General features: G+C 43.4%; 1 protein-coding gene across 1 annotated transcript in view; it reads left to right on the forward strand.

Annotated features, from left to right (window-relative positions):
* Dym (dymeclin) overlaps nt 1–13,160 on the forward strand; it is a 269,386-nt gene that overhangs the window by 105,064 nt on the left and 151,162 nt on the right. The gene's annotated exons all lie outside the window — the stretch shown is intronic.

Raw genomic sequence — 13,160 nt, forward strand, 5'->3', positions numbered from 1 at the left:
TGTTCTGAGCAGAGGACAGCTGGGGACAGGTGACTCTGAAGGCCTGGCGGTGTCCCCCGCGGACTCTTAGGCCTGTTCTGAGCTTGTACTGTTTGTTTCACATTTCTCAGTTTCATCATTCACAAAATGGCAAAATCCTGCCAGGGCTGCCGTAAGGAGAGAGTGGTTTAATGTACGTAAAGTGCCTAGCGTAAGGTCTCCTGGATAGCAGTCACCAGCAATCATTAGATGTAGGAAAGTCTGCGTTGTTAGAGAGTACTGCCATTTTCTTGTAGGAAAGTCTGTCTTGTTAGAGAGTACTGCCATTGTCCTGCCCATAATGACTCAAGTAGATCTGTGAAGGACTGGTAAAACAGCTACTCTGACTTGTTACTTGGACATGTTTAAAACCCCTGACTATTGCCAGAAGGAGGCACTGTAGCATGTAGACTGCCTTGTTTTGCACAACCGACACCTGCCAGCTGTTGTCATGTTGCTCTGTGGCAGTAGGGCACCCAAGGAAGTGACATCACTCTACCTCTTGCTGCTGTTGTCAGGAATAATGGGTAGTAAAATATCAAAGGTATTGTTGAGTTACCCAGTTATGCCTACAGTTTCCACTTTACAGACAAGAAACATTTAAATCTGAACAGTGGCTTGTCTAAGGAAAGTAGCCATGCTGGGATTTGAACCTGCATCTGTGGGCTACCCAGTCTTGCACCACCAAAAATGTTTGCACTCAACCTTATTCCATTGATAGTACCACACTTTCCTCCCGACCATGGGCTGTTTGAACAATTCCCAACTATTTGATTTATCAAAATGACATTATATAAAGATATTAAGTGTTTATGAGCACACATTTATGAGCTGGTACCTCTGCAAGTAGTAGAGGGGAAAAAGCAGTTTTTGTCGTCCCCCACCCCTTCGTGCTGAAGATGAATGTCTGCCAGAGTTGGTCCGTTTAGGGTCCACATCAGTACTTTCACAGCTGGAACAGCTGTGTCTTAGATGTGACTCTAGCTCTCTTAAGAGCTTCTGTCTGTTTAGAGATGAGGAAATAGGAGGCCGGAGATGCTGTAAAACTTACTTGGAGTCAAATAGCTTAGTGTATGGTGGAGTTCCAACCCAAGCTTAGAAATGTTTCTTCAGACTCAACATTGGTAAGTACTGAGAGAGACTGTGTGTTTGCGAATGAGTGAGTGTGTGTGTGTGTGTGTGGTGTGTGTTTGCGAGTAAGTGAGTGTGTGTGTGTGTGGTGTGTGTGCAAGTGAGTGAGTGTGTGTGTGTGTGTGTGTGTGTGGTGTGTGTGTGTTTGCGAGTGAGTGAGTGTGTGTGGTGTTTTTGCAAGTGAGTGTGTGTGTGTGTGTTCTTTTGAGACAGAGTATCATGTTGGCCTTGAACTTTTTATGCAGTAGATGAGATTGTGGATCTGAACCACCTGGCTCAGGTTCTCTTTTGAATGAATGAAATGCTCACTTCAGGGACTTGGTAGTTTTTTATTACTTCACCACAATGCTGTTCCAAGTGTAGTTTATCGGCCCTGGAGGGTCTAGATCCAGACTGCCTTTGCCATTTTCACTGTAGCGATCTTGGGCAGAACTGCTAAAGCCTTCATAATAGCCCACTCACACTGTACTGCTCCCGCTCTGCCTTCCCTCCACACACACTTGCAGCAAGAAAGCACTTAAAATACCCTTGACAAGACTGTGTAAAAGGTGAGTTGCAACGAAAGTTGACTTGAGTGCTTGTGGTTTTCATGTCTTGTGTGTTAAGTTCCCACAGCACACATCTGTCCACTGCACCAAGTGATCATCTTCAGAGAAAGCACACATGTGACAACTAGCCACCTGTTGACAGGCATGCAATTTTCACATGAAAGAACCCATAGCGGTCTATGCTTATTTCGACTTGGCATTTCTTGAAAATGAATTAAATGAGCTCATCGCTCCCAGCAAGACAACTGTGGGTGTTGGTTGCAAATAGCAGAGTCAGAGCTTTCAGCAGAAATGAGAGTTTTGGAAAACACACCTACAGCCTGAGTTTGTCATATCAGTGATGGGGGTGATAGATGTGGAGTTTGGAACTATGTTAACATTTAGGAGCTCTGCTCTGCAAACCAGTGAAGCAATAGTTTTATATGATTAAGTTATTTTATTAACTACATCATTTATGTCAGTATGTAAAGCTTGCGTTCTTATATTTAAATGAACTACTGCACACTTTAGATTACTCTCGATTTCAGAATCTATCCATGAAATCCAGGTATAAAAATGTACTTTGGAGTCCTCAGAAATCTTGTAGGAACCTAAACGGGTTCTGTAGTGGAGTGAGATGCCTCTACCCCAGTGCCCTTCCAGAAGGCCGTGGAGCTAGAGTGCCGGAGTGTATGAGTTACAGACCCTCCATAGACACTTCTCAGTGTCTGTCATTTCTGGACTAGTTATGCCCTTACTTCCTTCCGTCAATATAGTCAATACTTAGCTGTGTTTGCATTATTCATTCTTCCATTTAACAAATATTTATTGAGAAGATAGTTATCAGGGAGCTGGACTAGAAAGGGGCTATATATAAATCATTTTATTCTCTGTGTGATCTCATGAGCTCTTAGAGTCATAGATGGCAAACATTTTTTAAGTTTACTGATCATCTTGCCCTTGGTATAGCCAAAAATGTGTTTGAGTTGTCTGTGTACTAAACCACCTGGTGATGCGGTGACCTAAAACAAGAATTTGTAATGACCTCTCCCAGTGTGTGGGTCAGTTGCTTAGCCGGGTGGTGTTTTCAGGCAGAGCGTATTTGAGTGGGGTGCATAGTGGGTTGCTCTCATAGCTGGCTCTTAATGCTAGCTGTCAGCCAAGGGCCTGTTGAGGTATTGACTGGAACATCTCAGTTCTCTAGGTGACCTTCCCATGAAGTGTGACCTCATAGTAGTGCAGCCAGATTCCTTAGCAGGACTATCCCAGGAACCGTAGAAATTGTCTGGTTTTCTGCAACCCAGACTACTTGCTGAGACCTTTGCTTCTGCCACATTTTGTCAGTTAAAGGCAGGTTTTACAACCACAAGGTTCACAATTGCAGGGAACCATGGCTACCTTATTAAACTTGGTTTCATAAATTATTTCCCATAGTATCTGGGATAATGATTGACTTTATCCTTCAAGTCCTGAACAACAGAACAAAGTCCTGAATAAAAATGTATATTTCTGTCCACACTTAAAAACAAAGAAATCCAGCTGAATCAAATTTAAATGGTGTCTTTGCACTTTTCTTCCCTTGATTCATTTTTGGCATAAACTTTGTCTTCTTTGTCAGTTTCTGTTGAGACAGAAATGCCCACTGTATACCAAGGTGCCTTTATTTATGACCAAGGCAGTAATGAGGTATCGGAGAAATTCAGAGTTGTTCTGATTAAATGCTTGCTCTGTCAGGGTACCACTTGCTGATTAGATACTCTGCCAGGGTTCCACTCAACCTGGTGAGTGGAGTGTGAAGAAGAAATGCTTTAAAGCCTAGCACATCTTTGCATGGTACCTGGTTAATTGTGTATTCACTGTGGCTTGGTAACCTTGAGGGAGGAACTTGGCAAAGGGTGCTGCCGCGACACTCCCCTTGGTGGTGCTGCAGCGACGCTCCCCTTGGTGGTGCTGTTGCACTGCAGCTCCAAGGAAAGTAGCTTTGGGATGTTCTCTTTTTCCAGGAAGCATTTCATCTGATGCTGGAGAGCACTCTGTAGCACAATTAATAAAAACCCAGAGACAGATATTGGGGTTCAGCCTGAAGGTCAAAAAAGCAAAACAGCCAGCCACTAGCTCTTAATTCTACCTCAATCCAAAATGGTGATTCTGCCTCCACTAGTTCAGAATGAGACTGAGCCTGAGAGAGGTCTTCTCCCCTCTTATATTCCTTTCTAGGGCTGGGATTAAAGGCGTGCACCACTACCACCCAGTTTCTATGGCAAACTAGTGTGACTACTGGGCTTTAAGGTGTGTGTCACCACTGTTTTGTCTGTAAGGCTGACCAGGATGGCTGTTTTACTCTCTGACCTTCAGTCAAGCTTTATTTATCAAAGCGCAAATGAACTGGACTGTGTGTTAGGCTTGAGAGAACTAATTATACTCAGTTACTGTCTCAGAAGTAAAAATGTAATATCTAATTAACTAAATTCATGTCAGAGCCATAGCTGCCTGTAAGCACCCAGGACCTGGCTGTGTAACTGCTTGCCTGGAAACAGTGTGCTGATGTGCTGGTAAATTCTGATTTTAAAGGCACAGTTTCATTCTACACAGAAAAAAAATGCAGTTTGCATATTCGGCTGATGTGTCACTTTGCTGTCATTTTAGGCAGACCTACTTGTTGCGGGTTATGACCTCCTCAGAGTCTGAGGGTGACGCGTGTTCAAATTCCAGTTCCTCTGCCTTTTGACAATGTTTACATTTATCTGTGGGAATATTTGTATCATTCTTTCCAGGTACCTCAGTGTAGACACATTTGATTCAAGGCAGAGAACAGAAAAGCAGAGTGCTGCTGTAAAGGTGGGGGGGGGGCTTGAGCACATTATGGGAAAAGGCAAGGTGTGGGTGGCTGGGGAGATGGCTCAGTGGGTGAGGTGCTGGCCAAGCAAGCATGAGGACCCTCAACATCCATGTAAATGCCTACTAGACTGGCTGCTCACTGTAATTCCAGCACTCAGAAGATAGAAACAGAGATCCCCAGAGCAAAATGGCCAGGTGGGCTTGCTAAAACACGAAACTCCAGGTTCAGCTGGATGACCCCATCTCAGTGAATGAGAGTGAACCAGAAGACTCAGTGTGTCAGCCTCAGACCTCCACAGACAGAAGCCCAAGGCATGGATCGATATCTCTCTCTCTCTCTCTCTGTCTCTCTCTCTGTCTCTCTCTCTGTCTCTGTCTCTCTCTGTCTCTGTCTCTCTCTGTCTCTGTCTCTGTCTCTCTCTCTCTGTGTCTCTCTCTCTCTCTCTCTGTGTGTGTAAGGGGAGAAATAAGATTAATTTGTCTTTACATGTAAAAACTCTGGAAGGATATATGCAAAGCGCATACAAGTGGTTATTGGGTGGGTAGAATGCCAGTCTTTTCGCTAGATGTTTCTCTCTTCCTACCACTTAAACCCCAGGAGGGCATTGATCTTGTCTCTGCTTTCTATTTGTATTCTGAGTACCCACAGCAATATGAGCCATATAAATAATAATTTTGAATAAATGTTTGCCCAAAAATAAGTTTAAAGAAGTCAAAAACATATATGCATGTTGCAGAAAATATAGCTTGAAGCTCTCCATAATGCCTGCTTCCAACAGTCCTCACTATTTCCTCTCCCTTTTTGTCTTGTGCTGGGAATTAATTCCAGCACCTCTACGTGCTAGCAATTTGAACTTACTCCTGAATCCTACAAGTATTTCTTAAGCTAATACAATGGCATTTATTGCCCTAGATAATTTGCTCTTCACTTAATCAAGATTTTAAAATAAAAGCTAGTCTGTATTATATGAAGTGTTTCGTAGGCAACTTCCATAATGTTATTCATGCTCAAGGTGTAAGTGTGATGGTCTCAAAGTTTGAATAAGGATTTTATTGAGAGAGAAGCGAGGCTACAGTACATGCTTTCTGTAAAGAGGCAGAGCTCAGTGCCGACCAGGTTGGAGGTTTATGTATGTACCAATAAGAAGCTGCGGGGTGTGTGTGTTTGTGTGTGTGTGTGTGTGCGCAATCTGTCTGAGAGAAGGGCGAGTCCAGGGTGAGTGAGCACCTCAGTTTGTCTTGCTAGGACGTATTCACAGAGAGAAGTCTGTTTCATCGAGCCGGTCCTACTTACTGTGCATGTTGTATTCATCTGCTCCCGTGGAGTCAGGGAGTCCTCATGGCCTGGACTGGAGGAGCCTTTGGGGCCAGTCACTCTGTGTTCTCCCATCTCCTTCCACTATTAAGCCTTAAAAGGCTTTGTTTTCATTTGTCAGTAATTGTTAATCAGATTTAGCATTTACTCCAGTCTCTTTCTCTTTCCGAGTTGTCATTTATACAGAGTTCCTTCTTCCCACACACTGGTCTCCTTAGAGGAGAAGGTAACTGACGGAACTGAAGCACTTCTGAAATAGCAGTAGCGTGACTGAGAGTGACTGCACGCTTTGTCACACGTGTTCACTGTACTTCAGACCACCCTCACAGGATGGAGGCCTTTCCAGTAGGTTTTGAAGTCTTACTCACTCTCTCTGTCTCTGACTGAGTTCCTTCCTCCCTCTTCCTCCCCCTCCCCACACCTTACCAGTTCTAGAGTCCTAGCTGCTGGGCCTTCACCGTGCTAGGCAAGTGCTTTTCCACTGAGCCACATCTCCAGCCTCCAGACAGTTTCAATGATAGCTCTACTGTTTAGGTTATTCAAAGTGACACCTGAAATGTCAATAAAACGTTCTAGAAAAAAGATGTGATTGAATTACTATAGTATTTATGGATTTTTTAAACACTTAATTGTTATATGTGTGAGCATGGCACGTGACACAACACACTTGTTAAGGACATGCTGCCATGTGAGATTTAGGGATTGAACTAAAATCCTCAACTTGGCAGCAAGCACCTTTACCCACTGAGATTCATGCCAGATACATTCTAAAAAGAACAAGTGTATCTCGGGCTGGTCTTAGACTCACTATGTAGCCAAGGATGATGGAACTGTGGTATTTCTGCCTCCATCTCCTGAGTGTAGAGATTACAAATGTGTAGAACCCGAAGCATTGTGCATTCTAGCAAGTACTCTACTAAGCTGCATCCCCATCCTTATAAATAATATTTTATGTAAGTTATATTCCTGGTATATCTAGACATCAAGTATCTCATGTTGGATTTGTTTAAATGAGTTCTGCTTGCAGAAGATTTCCTTCCTTCTGAGAAGAGGCTAGTGTAAAGACTCTAGCCTGCTTCTCCTCACTGCACAAGCTGCTCCCTGCTGCTCTCACTGCCCCCCCCTCACTGCTACACTCTCTGCTCCCTGTTGCACTCACTGCCCCCTGCTGCTCTCACTGCTCCCTGCTGTACTCACTGCTCCCTTCTGCACTCAGTGCTCTCTACTGCGTACACTGCTCCACACTGCATTTATGAAGAGATAAGCATGTGTAGTGGCTTCAAGGTTTTAGGTATTTTCCAAGCGACATGTATTTTTTCTTTCCCCATAACATATACCACTTTCTTATATATACTACTTTCTTAACTGTCTTTCTCTTCCCTTCTCTACATCTGCATATATCTTGATTCTGTTTACTAATTGGCCTTCTGGTATCCCATAAGTAACTATTAACCTTAACTGGTTCTAACTTGAGTAGCAATGTGATTGCATTTTTAAAAAGAAATTGTTAAAATTGGACCATAGACTAAAGGCTAAGTTTGAGGTATGATGCACCTGTCTTAAGTGAGAACAGACCTCATGGAGAGCTTTCTTAGGGTTCTCACTGAATCTTTCTTAAAAATCCTTCCCGGCTTGAAATGCTGTTTTTCTTTAGGTCTGTTTTTGTTTGTTTTGTTTTCTAGGTTTTGTTTTTGTTTTTGAGACATAATCTCTCTACTGTGCAGCTCTGGCTCTTCTGGACTTGCTATGTAGACCAGGCTAGAGTCAGACTCACCGAGACAGACCCACCTGCCTCTGCTGGATTAAGGGAGCACACCACCCTACCCAGTTCCTGCTGTGTTATTCTCTAGCTGGCGGTGAAGATGCTGTTACCTGTTGAAAGGATTTCAGCTAGGGAAGTCAGATTTAGAGCCATCTGTCCACGACAGGAAGCAGGAGAATTTCATTTCTTTCCTGGACGTTCTCTCAGCAGGAGGTTCTGCCCTGAGTGCTTGTGCTGGTGAAGTCAGACTGGGGCTTGGCCCAGTCATTTTCTCTGTTCCAGGTTCTGCAAGGCTGAGACCCACATGTCTTTCCAGGGGTTTCCTGGGAGGCTCTGAGACCCTGCCTGAAGCTTGTCTAGGTTGTTGAGAGAATGTAGAGCTGAGGTCCTCCTTGCCCTATGGGTGCTCAATCTGGTAGTGGGAGCCTGGTGGGCTGTCCCACTCAGGGGACCACCAGTGGCCATGGAAAGGGAGGTATGGCTGTTTCACAGGTCTGGGTTTCTTAAGCTGTTGTGGGTAGCTTCCTAGGTATGTCCTAGGACATCAGATAGTCAGTAGAAATCTCTGTGCAGGAAGAGTCTTCAGTGGGGGAACAGTGTGAGCTGAGCTCTTTCCCCCTAGCATTGCAGTTCCCAAAGTGGGCTCAGGGACTGTAAGAGATGCTCAGTCTCTAGCAGTAAATACCTCTGCTGTGAAAGGGCCTGCTGGGGCTTCCTTTTTATCCTTTCCACACTTGAGCAAAACCCTTTCTAGAGGGTTGATCTCCAGAGGTGCTTGGCGCTATTTAAGGCCTTTGAATGTCACCATGCTCTGCTGTGCCTCTGCCACATCCCCACTACGCTGTGTCGCTGTGCTTCAGACACTCCCGAGAAATGGGTGGTGCTGTTTTTATCTTCGTGAAGAGCACCAGTTCCTCAAGGCCTTCTTGCTCCTGCCTGCACTGCAGTCTGATTATATGTTACCCCCACCTCCTCTTTTCGGGGATATCCTGCAGGATAGGCAAATACTCTGCCACTAAGGTACACTCTACACCCTGTTAATTCCATTGATTTGCAGCTTATCCGCATTTTCTTGGCATTAGGACGCCACCCTCTGTGGGTGGGGAACATTCTGCCTATCCCAGGTTCCCGAAACTCACACGCTTCAGTGACCTCCATCATCCGAGGCTTCATTTCCTTCCCCTGCTTCCAGTGACATTTCATCAAGACACTGGATAGAGGGGAGAGACAGAGTGAAAGGTGAAATGAGGCAGTGGGGTGAGCTGAAGGGCAGTTTCCTGCAGCTTTAAAGAGCTCTGGTGAGTAGGAGACATCTCGGCAGCTGTGGGAGCAGCTTTACCTAGCTGTACCCAGCTGAGAAGTCTGTTAGAGGAAAGGGAGAAGCGCGTCACCAGGGAAGAGCAAGCAGCCTCTGCCCCACAGCATGCGTTTATCTCACTGGAGACCAAGAGACCAGGGCCTCAATGTCTCCACGAGCAATTAAAGGCCCTAAGGGTCACATTGGAGTAAAATCAATAAGTAGGCAGTATATGTAACTTGACAGATGAGCACCAAGTCTATCCTGAAAAGAGCATCCAGTCTTGATTTGTTTTTTCTATTCTTGTATACATGGCACTGTGCTTTCACAGAGTAAATCTTAGTAATTATTTTTGAATGAATCAAAATGTTACTCCCTGTGTGACATTTTGAGTGAGATAAGCTCTTCATAAAGCTTCAGAGGATGCTTTTTCCATCCAACTGTGCTGTGAATGGCATGTTCTTGGATATTGTGTTGAGTCTGAGCTAAACCCCAGGCTGTAACCAGTCCGTGCATTTTGCACCACTTGGATCTTTAATTCCTGCAATGTCTTAAGATTTTATCTTTTGAAAGAGAATTTTGAAATGCAGTTTAGAAATTAGACATTCCCTTTAATCCGGGAGAATGCATGGCTTGCTGAAGCAAGTCTCTCTTGGGGATACATAGTGCGCAGCATGTTGGCAGCGGGGAGGGGTTCCAGCTGTGACAGTTCAGGTCTTAGAGTTACCCAGGAACTACTCCCTTTTAATTTGATGTCATAAATGTTAGCATCTGACACTGTGTCATCAGCTGTTGTCCCTTGCTCAGCAGTGGAGTAAAAGCAGACACCGCCCGCTTTGCTGCTGTGGTCCACTCCAAATCCAGTTAATGCTTAGTTTGTATTTGGATGTTGACTAAAATTCCTCTGATAGATTTCCGGTTCCAGTTATGCTAGTGCAGAAGTGTGCTACAGTTAAGCATGTCAGTGGCTGCTTATCTCGTTAGAGTTGATTCCAGATTGCTGCTGGCTCTGAGGAACCAAGTACAGATTCATCCACTCTACCTATTTGTTTTGCAAAGTGAACAAGCTGGAGTCCTTCTTACATCTGTAGCTTTCATGCTGAACAGTGTGGAAAGGATTATGACCACACGCACGTGCACACACACATGCACATGCACGCACGTAGGCTACAGGGTAGCTGGGTAAAAGTAAAGAGGCACCCCTTCTCAGAGGGGTGGTCCAGTGCAAGATTATCTCCTGTCCTTATTCAAAACCAGTGCTTATGCTTGCTTCTGGAAATCTCTCATTTTCTTTGTTGGTGACAGTGGGGACAAAGTTAGGGCTCTGGGACACCCTCCCTACTCTTCCTAAGCAGCTGTTATGTCTTTCTTCTTGTGTCATACATATTGCTGTTTTATGCCAATTGCTTTTGAAGAAAGGGTTGCGTGCGTGTGTGCATGTGTGTATGTGTGTGTGTGTTTTCTCAGACAGATGGACAGACAGGAGTAAATACTAAGAAAGGATTGTGTGTGTGCGTGCGTTCTCAGACAGATGGACAGATAGGAGTTACTAAGGGGAAACAAAACTTTTCTTGAAAGATGTCACCACATAAAGTCAATCTTAGGATCCATTGGACATTAGCATTCTTTAGTATAATTGTGAAGCCTGTGTGTTTTTTAAAGGTAGTGTTCACTTGACTAAACTTTTTGTGCATTTTAAAATATATTTGTGAGATAGAAACTTTGGTCTGTTATTTATGTGTACAGTTATTGACATTTTCTACTTGGTTTTGTTGTTTAGTCTTGTATGTACTCTGCAGAATTTTGTCTATTAGGAGGCAGAATATGGATTCTTCTGGAGAAAAATCCTCTTTATTAATTATAAGGCATCTATTTCAGACTACCAAACCAAGTATAGTGAGTGTTTGAATTAAATATTTAGTGCCTCATTGACTGTTTCCTCTGACTTCCATTAAGACCTTGAGAAATAATTCTTCTTTAATAAGGCTCTTGCTGGTTTGGATGAACAGCCTGCTGTAGAATGAGCCACCGCAGTATTACCAGGGTGTGGCAAGTTCTCCTTCATTCTTATTTCAGCATAGTTCCCTGTTAGTAGGAAACTGGGAGATCTCTGCGGTTATGGTGAGCACTCGGTTTTACTCCCAGCTGTCTGATGAACATAGCTCTGATTTTAGACTAGTGAGATAATTTGAGGTCGGAATGGAGTAAGAGATATGGAAAGTGTACAGGCAGCCCTGCCACGGACAGCCATTGTTTCTGATTCCTTTTAAACATTTACTTATTTGTAATCATGTATATGTATGTGAGTGCAGGTGCCCCAGAGGCTAAAGGCCCTTGAAACTAGAATTAGTAGTTTTCTGTGAGCCACCTGACATGGGTGCTGGGAATCCAGCGCGGGTCCTCTAGAAGAGCCATACACGCTCATAACCACAAACCACCTCTCCATCTCTATTTCTAGTTCTTAAGGGTGGTTAAAATTTATTTTCTTTGTGAGAAAGCATTTCCCTCTTTAGTGTATAATTGACCAATAGAGAAAATCATGAACTAATATTTGCCGCCACAATCAAAATAGGAACAAGTTCTGTCTCCAAATACTCCCCACTGCTCCTTTGTATTAGATGGTCTACACACCACACTCCTTTCTGTCTGTGGTTTTCCTTTGCCAGTTTGTCGTAAATGAAACCATATAGTATGCAGTCTGAGGAATGTGGTGCAGTATCCCTGTTCTTGTGTGTATCATTTCTTTTTATTACTGTGCAATAATCTATTATATGGCCATGCTGTTTATCCATTCACCCATTGAAGGACATTTGGGTGGTTTCCATCTGTGGGCAATTGTGTATGAAGTTGCCATAAATATTTATATAGAGATTTCTGTGGGAACCTGAGTTTCCAGTTCTTTTGAGTAAATACTAGGAGTGGTGTTTGGCAGTTGAATGGCAATTGCTATCTCTAACTTCATGTGAAACTACTGAATTCTTTTGCAAAGTGACTGTACCATTTTGATTTCTGTTAGCATCAGTGAACCTTCCAGTAGTCCACGTCTTCACCAGCAGTTAGTCTTGTCTTTTTGTGAATGCTGTTTTATAACCTTGTGACTTTTGTTTCCATGGTGACCGATACTGTTGAGCATCTTCTAAGGTGTACTCTCTGCTAAAGGTCAGCTCCTGTTCTCATCCTCTTACATCACTTTCTCTGTGCCTTCTCTGTTAAGAGTTGAGGAAATTCTTTATATAGTTTGTATTTAAGTAATTTTCCTGTGTATCTTGAAATATATTTCTACCATTATGTGACATGTTCCTCTTAATGTCTTTCAGACAGCTGAAAGAATAATAGCCTTTCATTTTTCTCCTGATACTTAACTCTTGATGACCTACAGTATTGGCCTGTCCTTCTTCATATAGCTTGTATCATCCTAGATTCATGATTCATAATCCTTTTGTCAAATAGTAAATATGTAGAATTGTCTTGTCATTTGGATTTTAGGATGTTTATATCACCTAGACCATAACTACTTAATAGCTATTGGGAAACTTTTCTCCTGGACCATAGGAACACGGGGATGAGAAGGAAATGGTACCTTCATCTCGGCATGAGATAACAACGTCAGTCTCCTCCATATGATATAGATCTTCCTTGTGCTTTTCGCTGTGACAGGTTCCCAGCACATGCATGGCCTTGCATTCCTATCTGCCCATAATCTCCCTCCCTTCCTGGTTCCTTTTGCACCAAGACTTGCATTTACAACTTGCCTATTTAAAGGGCATATAGACTATTATAATGTGCCTCAGTTTTAGACGTGTGAGAAGTAGTGCTGATTTAGTACCAGAAAATCCAGAGTAACTCATAGAGCAGTACTGGCGATAGCTAGTAGTTATTTCCTGTTGGCCAGTCGTGAGGGACACTGGACCATTCTGGTTCTCTGCTTCTGGTTGGCAGCCTGGCATGTTCAAATGATTAAATACTCTGCATTTCTGCAAAGTGGACAGACCATTGGTTTGGCTTTTTGTTTTGCTGTTTAAAGAAGACAGTTAAGGCCTTAGAGAGAAATGACTGTGTGTCAGTTCCCGTTGTCACTGGACCTTTGTCTATGGACTTTTGCTCAGTGCCGAGGAAGGAAGTGATTTTATGTTTATGGTTATGGCTCCAGCTTGTATCCTAACCTGAACTGTGGTTGTCAGAATAATAGAAGGGTAATTGTGATGCATGAAACTCCCATAAGCAAACTAGTTTGTAGATTGAGTATAGAATGATGACTATTATTGGTTTTTT

This window comes from Microtus ochrogaster, chromosome 18, assembly GCF_000317375.1.
Source record: "Microtus ochrogaster isolate Prairie Vole_2 chromosome 18, MicOch1.0, whole genome shotgun sequence".
NCBI lineage: Eukaryota > Metazoa > Chordata > Mammalia > Rodentia > Cricetidae > Microtus > Microtus ochrogaster.